The sequence below is a fragment of the Triticum aestivum genome, chromosome 5D, assembly GCF_018294505.1.
Source record: "Triticum aestivum cultivar Chinese Spring chromosome 5D, IWGSC CS RefSeq v2.1, whole genome shotgun sequence".
NCBI classification, from domain to species: Eukaryota; Viridiplantae; Streptophyta; class Magnoliopsida; order Poales; family Poaceae; genus Triticum; species Triticum aestivum.
In genome coordinates, this window is record NC_057808.1 from 272,900,253 (window position 1) to 272,916,750 (window position 16,498).

A 16,498-nucleotide genomic window follows, 5' to 3' on the forward strand; every position below is an offset into this window, starting at 1 on the left:
GTAAATCTTGATAAAGATGGAACTGGAGATGAGTCAACTTTAGTGAGAAGGCATCCCAATGATTCGGAGTTTTTAGATCTTGATGCAAAAATTGATAAAAGTGGGATTGGAGAGGTCAAAACTTTAAATAGCAATGAACCCACTCTTTTGTATTTCAAGGAATTTAATTATGATAATTGTTCTTTAATAGATTGTATTTCCTTGTTTCAATCCATGTTGAATTCTCCTCATGCTTATAATCAAAACAAAGCTTTTACTCCACATATCGTTGATGCTATGATGCAATCTTTTGAAGAAAAGCTTGAATTGGAAGTTTCTATCCCTAGAAAACTTTATGTTTAGTGGGAACATACTATTAAGATTAAGATTAAAGATTGTGAATGCTATGCTTTGTGTGATTTGGGTGCTAGTGTTTCCACGATTCCAAAAACTTTGTGTGATGTGTTAGGTTTCCGTAAATTTGATGATTGTTCCTTAAATTTGCATCTTGCGGATTCCACTATTAAGAAACCTATGGGAAGGATTAATGATGTTATTATTGTTGCAAATAGGAATTATGTGCCCATAGATTTCATTGTTCTTGATATAGATTGCAATCCCACATGTCCTATTATTCTTGGTAGACCTTTCCTTAGAACGATTGGTGCAATTATTGATATGAAAGAAGGAAACATTAGATTTCAATTTACGTTAAGGAAAGGCATGGAACACTTCCCAAGAAAGAAAATTAAATTGCCTTATGAATCTATTATGAGAGCCACTTATGGATTGCATGCCAAAGATGATAACACTTAGATCTAGGGAAACTCTCTGTACCAGTAGTCTGATCCTGCGCTGGTGATCAGACCTCTTCTCTTCCGATTTTGAAAGAAAAAAATGATCAGACGCCTTGCACACTGCCTATATAATCCCATACGCCCAACCTTTCCATAACCATGATCTGGCCTCTTTCTCAGAAAAAACCACGATCTGGCTAGGTTAACCACCGCAGCCGCCAACCAAGAGCTTCATGCGCGTCACGGTTGCGGCCAGTGACGGTGGTGAGGATCTTGATGGAGAGCGGGGGCGAGAGCATCTCTTTGGCGAGTACGTCGACATGAAGCGGCTCCCCATCAATGATGAGCGTCGGATAATTCTCCATGGCGTCGTGGTCGTGATCTGCCGATACACATCTACACGATGCTCGTGGTTGTGATCTACCGAGATGCTAATTATCCATGGCGCAGTGGCCGTGATCTGCGCCCGTCAAGACCAACGAGATCGGGCACTGACGACCATGAGCGAGACCATTGATGGCCGATCCCTTGTCATGGTGAGCACAGCCATGTGAGAACGATCATCTCAGCATATGGATCTCCTACACGATGTCGCTCTCTTCATGTTGCTTGCGACTTCCCCCACCTACTGGAGTCTGGAAGCCATCCCAATTCTCGTCCCCCGCTGCCGGTGTCAAAACCGGCGGATCTCGGGTAGGGGGTCCCGAACTGTGCGTCTAAGGCGGATGGTAATAGGAGGCGGGGGACACAATGTTTACCCAGGTTCGGGCCCTCTCGATGGAGGTAATACCCTACTTCCTACTTGATTGATCTTGATGATATGGGTATTACAAGAGTTGGTCTACCATGATATCATAGAGGCTAAACCCTAGAAGCTAGCCTATGATTATGATTGTTGTTGTCCTACGGACTAAACCCTCCGGTTTATATAGACACCGGAGGGGCTAGGGTTACACAGAGTCGGTTACAAGGGAGGAGATCTACATATCCGAATTGCCAAGCTTGCCTTCCACGCAAAGGAGAGTCCCACCCGGACACGGGACGAAGTCTTCAATCTTGTATCTTCATAGTCCAACAGTCCGGCCAAAGCATATAGTCCGGCTGTCCGAGGACCCCCTAATCCAGGACTCCCTAAGTAGCCCCTGAACCAGGCTTCAATGATGATGAGTCCGGCGTGCAGATTGTCTTCGGCATTGCAAGGCGGGTTCCTCCTCCGAATACTCCATAGAAGATTTTGAACACAAGGATCGTGTCCGGCTCTGCAAAACAAATTCCACATACCACCGTAGAGAGTACAATATTCCACAAATCTAATCTGCTGACAAATTTCATAGCGTGACATCACGCCATGGCCCGGTCATTATTCGAACCGTTTTTCTCAACCAGCTACTGCACATATTGCGAGGCGGTTTTCCTGGCACGTCTTGTCGAAGCAGAGATCGTGTCCCCTTATCATGGGATTCTCATCAATACGGGTGTGGGTAACCCAACCGCGCCATCAATCGCAGCGCTTGGGGAATAAGCGAGTTTACCAGGCAAGTGGGGAGGCGCACAGTTTCTACCGCCCTTATAAAGGGACAAGGACACCTCTTTTTCACCCACACCTTCTTCTTCCCTGCCCATCCATTCTCGCGCACTCGAGCTCCAGCGCCCAAGTTCGCATTTTCTCCGCAAAACCACTCCAAACATGTCCGGAGCAAGAGGCAAGTGGATGGTCTCCTCCGTTACGGAGGAGAACATTACGAAGCTCTAGGAAGCCGGATACCTGGCCGCAGACATCACGCACCGGCTCCCAGACGCGGGCAGATTGTCCCTACCCCAGAACCCCACGAAAGGGTTGTATTCCTTACCCACTTCGTCCGCGGGCTGGTATTTCCCCTCCACCCATTTGTACGCGGGCTCATGTTCTACTATGGGCTGGACTTCCATGATCTGGCCCCTAATTTCATCCTCAACATCTCGGCGTTTATCGTCGTGTGCAAGGCCTTCCTCCACATCAAGCCCCACTTTGGCCTGTGGCTAAAGACCTTCAACGTGAAACCGAAGGTGGTGGTCGGCCAGCAAGCGAAGTGCGGAGGCGCCATGGTGGGCAAAATTCCCAACGTCACCTGGCTCGAAGGCTCCTATGTGGAGACCGTGAAGGGGTGGCAATCGGGGTGGTTCTACATCACCGAGCTGCGCGACACCAACTGGGTGGGGGCCCCCGAATTTCGATTTGGCATCCCCATGCGACTCACCTCCTGGAAAGAGAAGGGCCTATCCTGGGGCTCATCGGTGGAGCTGACCGGACTCCAGAACTGTGTTAAAAACATGATAAGCAAGAAAATCAAGCTTCTCAACGTGGTCCAGGTCATGCTCTTCCGCCGGATCCTCCCGTGTCAAAGACGGGCATTCAATATGTGGGATTTCGACCCGGCCAAGCACCAGACGTTGCGAGAGCTTTTCGACACGACGCACCAAGACATCTAGAAGGTGCTGTTCAAGTCCGCCGAGGTGTCTCCTCCCCTTACCGAAGATCGCGGACTCAGCGCCAAGCGCCCTGCCAATCCGGTAAGCTCCTTATATCTCATAAGACGTTCCTTTCCCCAGTATAATCATGTGAGGGATCTGAGCCTCCACGCCATTTAACAGGATTGGGTCGCGACAGCGGAGCGGATCGATTGTCCGGCCCCACTGCCCGAAGATCCAGCAAGGGCTCTCCTGACGGAGATGCTGGTTCCGGCGCCCTATGAGGCGCCGGAGAAGAAGGCCAAGAAGAAGGCCGCGGGGACCAGGAAAGGTCTCCGGCACAAGGTTGTATTGGACTCATCATCCGATAATACCGAGGCGCCCTCCTCCCATGAAAACGAGGAGGAGGAAGAGGAAAGTTCTCCCCCCCCCCAGCCGGGGGAGACAAGAAAAGGAAGGCCGCCCCATCTGGGGAGGCCGAAGGGTCCAAGAAGGGAAGGACCCTCCTTTCGGACTGCTCCACAGCAGCCGCTTTCAGCGACGAGGAGTGGCTACCCAGGGACAAGCCCCTGGCGAAGTCGTAAGTATCTGGACACCATAATAGTTCTGGTATGTTTTGTTTTATTGCTTCTTATCATGCCAAACATGATCATGCAGTCCATCCAAAGCCCATATCGACGTATCCTCTTCGGATGAGTCTTTGGGCCAGTCGGAGATGAACAGTGATTCACTCCCGACCGCCTCCTCCCCCCGCCCTACGGACGACGTCGAGGTGTTGTCTCAAAGGGCTAAACCAAGGGGAGATAGTTCCGGAGGCACCCCAAGGCGATATTCCAGGCGCTGGGCGCATGGGGGGCAAGACTCCCATGGGCTCTAATGCCGGGGGCAGCAAGTTTAGCCCCCAGCCGAATACTGCGCCAGAACCTCCAGTGGTTCCGGATTCTATCAGGCGACCCCTCGCCAAGGGGGGCAAGCCGTCTGTGCCGATGGCCTTTGTCCATCCAGAGGCATCGGGCAATTTGCTGGAAGCGCTTCGCGGCGCTTCCATTGACGAAGAGCACCGCACTATCATGAGTGCGGTGGTCAAGAAGGTTCGGTCCGCCAAAAGCGGACTGACTGAAGCCTGTGCCAGCCTCCTAACAGGCTTTGAGGTAAGTAATCAAATTATGAGAAAATGTTACAGCATAGACAGTAGCCCCTGATGCTCTGTTTGGTGTTCGCAAAGAAAGGCCGAACAGAGGATCAAATAATAATCACAGGAGTCTAATCAGAATATGTCTATGTGAATAAGAAGGCTTCGCTGCTGGCCACTGCCGCTCGCACGGCGGAGGTCTCCGCACTGAAGCGGGACCTTGAGCGGTCCGAGGAAGAGCTCGGCCTTACCAAGAGGCAGCTCGAAGAGAACAAAGGTAAGTGATACCCCATCTATTTATTGATAAAGAAAAAAGAAGGTGGTTGTTAGATCATAGGATCGTCATGAATTTTGCTAGGGGCCACGACCGAAGTGGCGGCCCTGAAGAAGGTGATGTCCGAGGCTGAAGGCAAAGCCGCCAAGGAGCGCGCCGAGCGCGAGAAGCAAGAGGCCCGAGTTGGCGAGGTTCAGCAAGAGCTCCAGGAGTTTGTCAAGAAATACGAGTCCTTGGAGCGTGACTCTAAGACGCAAGGGTCCGAGCTTGCGAAGGCCCTCGAGAACGCACAAAATGCCAAGGCCGAAGCCCAAAAGGCCCTCCAGGAAATTCAGGCGGTCAAGAAGATAGCGGCGGGTAAGGCATTCATTATGCAAAGCAAGCATGTGAAGGAAACTTTCCTTTTACTTACCCGAATTCGGAGCTCTCCAGGAGCGTTCGCAGATCTACCCAGCAGTGTGTCGGATGCCGCAGAGTTCTACCGTGCCGAGGAAGGGAGCTCGACGGAGAAGTTGTTCTGGTCTCAGTATACTGGGACCGAACATCTGATGCCCTTGAGCGACCAGTTGAAGCAATTGGTCGAGCTTCACAAGGCGGCCGAACTGGCCATGAAGGGTCTCATAGTCCGGATGTGGCCTGGTGAGCCCCTGCCTGGCAGCTATTTCGGCCTGGTAAGGCGGCTTGTGAATGCCTGCCCACGGTTTGAAGTCATAAAGCGGTCCGTCTGCATTGAGGGTGCGCGCAGGGCTTTTTCCCGGGCGAAAGTGCACTGGGCGAAGATGGACGCCGAAAAGCTGGTGAAGGAAGGGCCGCCGGAGGGCAAGGAGCATCGCCACCCCAAAAAGTATTATGATAGTGTTCTGAAGGGTGCTCACCTTGTGGCGGAGGAATGTGCTAAGGATATAATATTTGAATGAATGTACTCATGTGATCCTGTAATATGAAAACGAGTTCATGTGCGCTATATAACGCTTGTTGATTTAAAATATTACCTTATGTGCGGCCGTTTATAAAATTTGAGAGTTGGCGAGTCGTCGGCTTCTGCCCCCATTTAACTAGTACTGAGGTGTTCGGGATAAACCTGATCACTCTTTATCCCAGTTTTGGGTCCTTCGAAGGAGGTGTTCAGCACAACGAACCAGGCAATCGGACTATAAAGCTTTATCACTCTCACTTAGCCATAGAAGTCTATAATTTTAAATTTTGGCAAAGCCCCTAGTATTCAGAAGGCCGAACTTGGGGTGCTATGTACGCCTAAATCGGACAAGGCCGACTCCTCGCCCGAAGCAGAAAAAATCTTTAAGGATTTGAGACCTCTCGAACAGCGACCAGCTCTCGCCGCATCATGACAGTCAGTTTTCGGCTTTCTCTACTGAGGTGCTCGTCCGGAAGAATCGGGACACAATCGCAGTAGTTCTCCCAGTGCTACCTTAGCCGATATAGCGGAACGTAAGGTACCAAAACATGGGAGCCGGGCAAACCCAACTATTGACCCAAGACATGATTCGGAGCTGGTGCATATAATGCTATAAGTTCGAGGTGTCGCACTGTCGAAAGTGTTCGGACTTTTCATGCCGTCTTATTGGGTACACTGAAGCCCCTGGCGCACTGGACGTATCAGAATGTACGAGTGCAATTTGTCGTAAATAAGCAGACAAAGGAAAAAAGATGAAGGAATGCAATAATGAGCTAATGTTGTACATTGTTATTTAAGTGATACGTCAAAACGTATGTATACAAGTAGTCAATAAGTAAAAATAGGACTATTTGACATGTCCTATCCAAGGGCAAGCTGCGTGTGGGTATGCAAAACAGGTATAGCGATCGTTATCAGAGACCACCTGGGGATTCCCTTGTACGTCAAAGCTTCTTGCTTCCTTGGTGTTTCCTTCGCGTGACGGGTCCGATAATCAGACGATTGGAGAGGGCCTTCAGAGAATAGGAGCCTGAAAGGAAGAAAATGTTAAAGGTATACGGGTCCTGAAGCGGTCGAGCCGCATTGTGGGATGTGCCGTAGACGTGCCTCCGCCTATGCCCACGGTATCTTGAGTGCGTAGTTATGTACGCGCGGCGCAAATTTCGCCGCTTGACTGGGACTAGGATGGAGGCCGAATTGCTAGGCGAGCTCTGAATGTGCGTGGCGATCCTCTTGCAGGGTACTCCGGGCTCGCTTGAAGGTGTTTGGGGTCTTTTTCGCCGAATTGGCGGTTTGCCTCATAAGGCTGCTTTGCGCTTCTGCTGCGAGGGCCGCAGTGTGCTCCTCCGTGCGGAGCGAGCATTCTGTGTTTCCATTAACTGTTATAACCCCGCGAGGTCCTGGCATTTTGAGCTTGAGGTATGCATAATGCGGTACCGCATTAAATCTGGCAAATTTGGTTCGCCCGAGCAGTGCGTGATAGCCACTACGGAAGGGGACGATATCGAAGATTAACTCCTCGCTTCGGAAGTTGTCCGGAGATCCGAAGACCACTTCCAGTGTGATTGAGCCCGTGCAACAGGCCTCTACACCTGGTATGACACCTTTAAAGGTGGTTTTGGTGGGTTTGATCCTTGAGGGGTCTATACCCATTTTGCGCACTATATCCTGATAGAGCAGGTTCAGGTTGCTGCCACCATCCATAAGGACTCGAGTGAGGTGAAATCCGTCAATGATGGGGTCAAGGACCAATGCGGCAGAACCGCCATGACGGATACTGGTCGGGTGGTCCCTGCGATCGAAGGTGATCGGACAAGAAGACCATGGGTTGAATTTTGCGGCGACTGGCTCCATCGCATAGACGTCCCTCAGTGCACGCTTCCGTTCCCGCTTGGGAATATGGGTTGCGTATATCATGTTCACCGTTTTCACTAGGGGAGGAAATTTCTTCTGTCCTCCTGTGTTCGGTGGCCAGGGCTCCTCCTCGTCGTTGCTATGCAGCCCCTTTTCCTTGTTTTCGGCATTCAACTTACCGGCCTGTTTGAACACCCAGCATTCTCTGTTGGTGTGGTTGGCTGGTTTATCGGGGGTGCCGTGAATTTGACACGAGCGATCGAGTATGCGGTCCAAACTGGACGGGCCCGGATTGCTTCTTTTGAACGGCTTTTTCCGCTGACCAGATTTAGAGCCGCTGAATCCGGCATTAACTGCCGTGTCTTCGGCGTTGTCGCCGTTGTTGCGGCGCTTGTGTCTGTTGCAACGTGGCCTGCCGTTGCTATCTTTGGCATCTGAATTGCCAGGGTTTCTTGATGTGTTATTGCTGCGAGCCAGCCAGCTGTCCTCGCCCGCACAAAAGCGGGTCATGAGTGTCGTGAGGGCTGCCATGGACTTCGGCTTCTCTTGGCCGAGGTGTCGGGCGAGCCACTCGTCGCGGATGTTATGCTTAAATGCCGATAAGGCCTCGGCATCCGAACAGTCGACAATTTGGTTCTTTTTAGTTAGGAAACGAGTCCAGAATTTCCTGGCTGATTCCCCCGGCTGTTGGGTTATGTGACTCAAGTCATCGGCATCCGGTGGTCGCACATAAGTGCCCTGGAAGTTGTCAAGCAATGCGTCTTCCAGATTCTCCCAACTGCCAATGGAGTTTGCCGGCAGGCTATTCAGCCAATGCCGAGCCGGCCCTTTGAGTTTTAGTGGGCGGTACTTGATGGCATGTAGATCGTCACCGTGGGCCATGTGGATGTGGAGGAGGAAATCTTCAATCCATACCGCGGGGTCTGTTGTACCATCATATGATTCAATGTTCACGGGTTTAAAACCTTATGGGAATTCATGATCCATTACTTCGTCAGTGAAGCATAGGGGGTGTGTGGCGCCTCTGTGCCGGGCTATGTCACGACGTAGTTCATACGAGTCTTGTCTGTTGTATTCGGCCCTGCCGGATTTGCTTTTAGTATATCCGGCGTGACGGTCGTCGTCGCGCGTTGGGGCGCGCCCCCGTGATCCGTAGATCGATCTTGCATGTCCTGCTTTGTTTTCTAGTACGTCTCGCAGGTCCTGCGTGTTACCCCGGGCCTTGGTATTTTTGTTTAACTGGCGACGGGGTGCGGACTGGACTTCGGCCTGATATGCCGCTTTGTCTCGGCCACGAGGTGGCCGGTCAGCCGTATCATATGCTGGAAGCGTAGGCTTTAATGCTTCCTCCTCGAGTTGGGGTAGCAACCTGCGCTTTGGGTAACTTTTGGTTGGGCGCTCGAGTTCGTATTCCTCGGCCGCCAGGACCTCAGTCCATCTATCCGCTAGCAGATCTTGGTCAGCTTGAAGCTGTTGTTGCTTTTTCTTCAGGCTTTTTGTTGTGGCTATAAGCCGACGCTTGAAGCGCTCCTGTTCGACGGGATCCTCAGGCACGATAAATTCTTCGTCGCCGAGGCTCACCTTGTCTTTGGAGAGAGGCATGTAATTGTCATCCTCCGATTCTCCATCAGCTGCCTGTTCCTTAGGGCTAGCTTGCCCATCCTCCCGCTCGAAGCCTGGCTGGAGGGGATTGTCTTCGTCTTCGGCACTATCTGCAGCGTTATTGTCTCTTGTGCCGGTATCGCTGCTTTTGCTATGGCAGGGCTTAGAGCGGTGCCGATGACGCCAATGCTTAGATTGCTTCTCGAGGGGATTATCCTCCGTTGCCTTATTGCCATCGCTTTCTTTGGGGGTGTCCACCATGTATATAACATATGATGAGGTGGCAGCCCAGCGCCCTGTGGGCGATGGTTCCTGTTCTTCTCCTGCATCGTCGTCCATACCGTCGATGTCTTCGGAGCTAAAATCGAGCATGTCGGTTAAGGCGTCGATAGTGGCTATTAAGTGGGTGGTGGGTGGGGAACGAATTTCTTTGTCGTCCGCTTCCCACTCGAGCCGGACATAGTTCGACCAAGGGCCTCCTGACAAGGAGAGAGACCTTAATGAATTCAGCACGTCGCCCAGGGGCGAGTGCTGGAAGATATCCGCGGAGGAAAACTCCATGATCTGCGCCCAATCAGATTAGATAGGCACGGACGCAGGCGGTTCGGAGCCCGTGGCCGGGGACGAATCCAAGGGTCCGGCAACACAGGTCTCATAGGAGGTGAAGTCAGCATTCGGCTCTATCGCCGCTGAGTGTGTGGCCTCCGTGGCGGGGTCCATCCACCCATCCTCGGACGGCGCAATCTGCTCTGGATTAAGGGCCAGAGTAGCCACAGGTGTGATCTCCCGAACACCGTCCGATGGCAGAGCTAAGTCATGCTCGTCGTGACTGTGTGGCGCACCTGACATGGGCTCGAATCCGTCAAAGATCAAGTCTCCGCGGATGTCGGCGGTATAGTTTAAGTTTCCAAACCTGACCTGACGGCCAGGGGCGTAGCTCTCGATCTGCTCTAGATGGCCAAGCGAGTTGGCCCGCAGTACGAAGCCACCGAATACGAAGATCTGTCCGGGGACAAAAACCTCACCCTGGATCGCATCGTTGTCGATGATCGAAGGAGCCATCAAGCCTTTATCGCGACGACACAGTGGAACTCTCAATGAAAGCACCAATGTCGGTGTCAAAACCAGCGGATCTCGGGTAGGGGGTCCCGAACTATGCGTCTAAGGCGGATGGTAACAGGAGGCGGCGGACATAATGTTTACCCAGGTTCGGGCCCTCTCGATGGAGGTAATACCCTACTTCCTACTTGATTGATCTTGATGATATGAGTATTACAAGAGTTGATCTACCACGAGATCATAGAGGCTAAACCCTAGAAGCTAGCCTATGATTATGATTGTTGTTGTCCTACGGACTAAACCCTCCGGTTAATATAGACACCGGAGGGGGCTAGGGTTACACAGAGTCGGTTACAAGGGAGGAGATCTACATATCCGAATTGCCAAGCTTGCCTTCCACGCAAAGGAGAGTCCCACCCGGACACGGGACGAAGTCTTCAATCTTGTATCTTCATAGTCCAACAGTCCGGTTGTCCGAGGACCCCCTAATCCAGGACTCCCTCACCCGCCTCTTTGGTCACGACGAGATCGAGACCTCATGATTTGCTTCTTTCTTTTACACAACCCATTACAGTGCATCAGTAGTACTTTGTTCATGCTTCAACAATTATCAAACTATGTTTCCAATGACTCACCAAAACATAAAATGCATCAATATTACATGTGACATGTTTCAACCATCATAAAATTGTGCTTCTAAATACAACAACACATGTCCTGGTAGCGGAAAATATGAAGCATGACCTGTAGAGTTGGAAACAAGAATGGAATGAAAGGAAGCACGTAATTATAGGGACCTTGAGTGAAAATCATGTATGGGAGCAACATAATTAAGGAAAGTTTGTGAATATACGGGAAGTACGTAAAATTTGGCCGTGTTTTAGATGGAAGCATACTTCAGTTGCATCAGAAGCAATGTCAACAAATACTAGAAAAAAATCATGCTTCATGACATTGGGAAATTATTGTGCTAAAGTAATTAATTTAATTCCCTAATATCCGGAATAATTAGTTTAAGAAATAATAGCAATTGTGAGTGATTATAGGAAGCAGTCAAATTCCATACAGTGATTGTGGTGAAAATATTGTTTACGAAAAATCAGCAACTCTGAGTGATTATAGGAAGCAGTCAGGCTGTCAAACCCCACGTACGCTGATTGAGGTGATTGGTTTCTAAATTGGCAACTTCCATGTGGGGTGGGGTGCATGCAACCATGCCTTATCCACCACTCATCCAGGTTGCATCCGACAGCATCCAGGTTGACTCCCTCAGATCTATTCGTGTTTTATGCCTAGCTAAGGGCGTTAAACAATAGCGCTTGTTGGGAGGCAACCCAATTTTATTTTTGTTCTTGCTTTTTAGGTCCTGTTTTGCAATACATATTTCATCTAGCCTCTGGTTAGATGTGGTTTTGTGTTTTAATTAGTGTTTGTGCCAAGTAAGACCTTTGGGATAGCTTACGGTAATAGTTGATGTGATCTTGCTGAAAAACAGAAACTTTTGCGCTCACAAAAACAATTTCCATTTGTAGCTGAAGAGTGATTTTTAGTTGATTCTTTTTGCAGAATATTAATAGACAAATTTCCTAGGACATCCTAATTTCTCAGTATTTTTGGAGTTATAGAAATATTCGAAATATCCAGATTGCTACAGACCGTTCTGTTTTTGACAGATTCTGTTTTTCGTGTGTTGTTTGCTTATGTTGATGAATCTATGGCTAGTATCGGGGGGTATGAACCATGGAAAAGTTGGAATAAAGTAGATATTACACCAATATAAACAAAGAATGAGTTCACAACATTACCAAAAGTGGTGATTTATTTTCTTATACTAACAGAGCTTACGAGATTTTCTATTGAAGTTTTGTGTTGTGAAGTTTTCAAGTTTTGGGTAAGGATTTGATGGACTATGGAATAAGGAGTGGCAAGAGCCTAAGCTTGGGGATGACCAAGGCACCCCAAGGTAATATTCAAGGAGTCCAAAGAGCCTAAGCTTGGGGATGCCCCGGGAAGGCATCCCTCTTTCGTCTTCGTCTATCGGTAACTTTACTTGAGGCTATATTTTATTCACCACATGATATGGGTTTTGCTTGGAGCGTCTTGTATGATTTGAGTCTTTGCTTTTTATTTTCCCACAATCATCCTTGCTATACACACCTTTTGATAGAGACACGCATGAATCGTGATTTATTAGAATGCTCTATGTGCTTCACTTATATCTTTTGAGCTAGGCAAATTTGCTCTAGTGCTTCACTTATATCTTTTTAGAGCACGGCGGTGGTTTTATTTTATAGAAATTGTTGAACTCTCATACTTCACTTATATTATTTTGAGAGTGTTTAAAACAGCATGGTAATTTTCTTTGGTTATAAAATTAGCCCTAATATGATAGGCATCCAAGAGGGATATGATAAAAACTTTCATATGAAGTGCATTGAATACTATGAGAAGTTTGATTCCTTATGATTGTTTTGAGATATAAAGATGGTGATATTAGAGTCATGCTAGTAAGTAGTTGTGAATTTGAGAAATACTTGTGTTAAAGTTTGTGAGTCTCATAGCATGCACGTATGGTGAACCGTTATGTGATGAAGTCGGAGCATGATTTATTTATTGATTGTCTTCCTTATGAGTGGCGGTCGAGGATGAGCGATGGTATTTTCCTAACAATCTATCCCCCTAGGAGCATGCGCGTAGTACTTTTTTCATTGACTAATAGATTTTTGCAATAAATATGTGAGTTCTTTATGACTAATGTTGAGTCCATGGATTATACGCACTCTCACCATTCCGCCGTTGCTAGCCTCTCTAGTACCGCGCAACTTTCGCCGGCACCATAAACCCACCATATACCTTCCTCAAAACAGCCACCATACCTACCTATTAGGGCATTTCCATAGCCATTCCGAGATATATTGCCATGCAACTTTCCACTATTCCATTTATTATAACACGCATCATCATTGTCATATTGCTTTGCATGATCACGTAGCTGACATCGTATTTGTGGCAAAGCCAACGTTCATAATCCTGTCATACATGTCACTCTTGATTCATTGCACATCCCGGTACACCGTCGGAGGCATTCATATAGAGTCATATTTTGTTCTAAGTACCGAGTTGTAATTTTTGAGTTGTAAGTAAATAAAAGTGTGATGATCTTCATTATTAGAGCACTGTCCATGTGAGGAAAGGATGATGGAGACTATGATTCCCCCACAAGTCGGGATGAGACTCCGGATGAAAAATAAAAAAAATAAAAAGAGGCCACAAAAAATGAGAGAAGGCCCAATAAAAAATGAGAGAAAAGAGAGAAGGGGCAATGCTACTATCCTTTTACCACACTTGTGCTTCAAAGTAGCACCATGATCTTCATGATAGAGAGTCTCCTACGATATCACTTTCATATACTAATGGGAATTTTCATTATAGAACTTGGCTTGTATATTCCAGTGATGGGCTTTCTCAAAATGCCCTAGGTCTTCGTGAGCAAGCGAGTTGGATGCACACCCATTTAGTTTTATTTTTGAGCTTTCATAAACTTATAGCTCTAGTGCATCCATTGCATGGCAATCCCTACTCACTCACATTGATATCTATTAATGGGCATCTCCATAGCCCATTGATACGCCTAGTTGATGTGAGACTATCTCCTTCTTTTTGTCTTCTCCACAACCACCGTCTATTCCACCTATAGTGATATTTCCATGGCTCACGCTCATGTATTGCGTGAAAGTTGAAAAAGTTCGAGAACATCAAAAGTATGAAACAATTGCTTTGCTTGTCATCGGGGTTGTGCATGATTTAAATATTTTGTGTGATGAAGATGGAGCATAGCCAGACTATCCATGTTATTTTGAGAAGACATAATTATTTTGTTAGTATGCTTGAAGTATTATTGTTTTTATGTCAATGTTCAACTTTTGTTTTGAATCTTACGGATCTAAACATTCATGCCACAATAAAGAGAAATACATGGATAAATATGTTAGGTAGCATTCCACATCAAAAATTCTGTTTTTATCATTTACCTACTCGAGGACGAGCAGGATTAAGCTTGGGGATGCTTGATACGTCTCCAACGTATCTATAATTTTTGATTGTTCCATGCTATTATATTATCTGTTTTGGATGTTTTATATGCATTAATATGCTGTTTTATATGATTTTTGGGACTAACCTACTAACCTAGAGCCCAGTGCCAGTTCCTGTTTTATTTCCTTGTTTTAGAGTTTCGCAGAAAAGGAATACCAAACGGAGCACGGAATAAAACTTTCACGATGATTTTTCTTGGACCAAAAGACACCCAGGAGACTTGGAGTGCAAGTCAGAAGATCCATGAGGCGGCCACAAGGGTGGACGGCACGCCCAAGGGGGTAGGGGGTGCCCCCCGACCTTGTGGCCCCTTGGTGACCCCTTGACCTAGATCTTCCTCCTATATATTCTCAAATACCCCAAAAACTTCCAGGGGAGCCACGAAACCACTTTTCCACCACCGCAACCTTCTGTACCCGTGAGATCCCATCTAGGGGCCTTTCCCGCATCCTGTCGGAGGGGGATTCGATCACAGAGGGCTTCTACATCAACACCATTGCCTCTCCGATGAAGCGTGAGTAGTTTACCACAGACCTACGGGTCCATTGCTAGTAGCTAGATGGCTTCTTCTCTCTCTTTGATTCTCAATACAAAGTTCTCCTCGATGTTCTTGGAGATCTATTCGATGCAATACTCTTTTGCAGTGTGTTTGTCGAGATCCGATGAATTGTGGATTTATGATCAGCTTATCTATGAATATATTTGAATCTTCTCTGAATTCTTTTATGCATGATTTGATATCTTTGCAAGTCTCTTCGAACTATCGATTTGGTTTGGCCAACTCGATTGGTTTTTCTTGCAATGGGAGAAGTGCTTATCTTTGGGTTCAATCTTGCGGTGTCCTTTCCCAGTGACAGTAGGGGCAGCAAGGCACGTATTGTATTGTTGCCATCGAGGATAAAAAGATGGGCTTTTCATCATATTGCTTGAGTTAATTCTGCTACATCATGTCATCTTACTTAATGCGTTACTCTGTTCTTATGAACTTAATACTCTAGATGCAGGCAGGAGTCAGTCGATGTATGGAGTAATAATAGTAGATGCAGAATCGTTTCAGTCCACTTGACACGGATGTGATGCCTATATTCATGATCATTGCCTTAGATATCATCATAACTTTGCGCTTTTCTATCAATTGCTCGGCAGTAATTTGTTCACCCACCGTAATAATTTCTATTTGAGAGAAGCCTCTAGTGAAACCTATGCCCCCAGGTCTATTTTCCATCATATAAGTTTCTGATCTACAACTCTAGTTTCCTATTTACTTTCTTTGCAATCTTTTACTTTCCATTCCATAAACCAAAAATACCAAAAATATTACTTTGTCGTTTATCCATCTATATCAGATATCACTTTGCAAATAACCATGAAGGGATTGACAACCCCTTTATCGCGTTGGGTGCAAGTTGGTGTTTGTTTGTGTAGATATTTGGTGGCTTGTTGCGTTGTCTCCTACTGGATTGATACCTTGGTTCTCAAAAGTTGAGGGAAATACTTACTCTACTTTGCTGCATCACCCTTTCATCTTCAAGGGAAAAACCAACATAAGCTCAAGAGGTAGCATCCTCCACCTCCAAGGAGCTGCTCTGACGAATGCCTCGTCTATCGCGGCTACTCCATCCCCACAGCGCCGCCTTAACCTGCTCCACCGGAACCGCAGCATCCTCACCGACTCCTCGGATGAAGCAGAGGCCTACTCGGCACCACCAAAGAGGTTTTACACTCATCGCATCACACCTGCTCCTTAACTCGACCTTCCGGCGCTAACGGTGCTCCATCCTGCACCCCCATGGCGCGGCTACCTCGAAGCCGGCGCCGCGGGCGACATCTCCATGGAGGCTCTCTCCCCTAGTGCGAGGCCCCTTCGGCGGCGGCATCCATACCAGCTGGATCTGCTGTTGTTGCTCAGGCTCTCGCTCGCTCGCGCTGCTGTTGCTGCTTCGGCCCTCGCTCGCTCGCTTGCGCTGCTGCTGCTGCTCTCCCCCTCGCTCGTGCTGCTGCTCTACTCCGATTTAGCTACACTTCAGTCGACTGAATCGACTTTTGGGTCAGTCAATTTTCAGGGGGTGGGGGGCTCGTCGGAGTTAAGGAAGAACCACCCGCAACGGGGAGGGGGCTCGCCGGAGAGGTACCCTACTATCTATCTTAGGGTTCAGGGTGGGGGCGGTGGTCGCCGGTGGTGGGGGCACGGTGGTGGGGCGGTGGCGTGGGGATCGGCGGAGAAAAAGCTTGACGCGGGGGGGGGCGCTAGAGGGTTGGTCGGGGCGGCGGCGGACCGACGGTAGAGAGTAGTTTCGGGGCGGCGAGGGCCGGCAGTTCGGCCGGTGGTGGCTGGCGGCTCA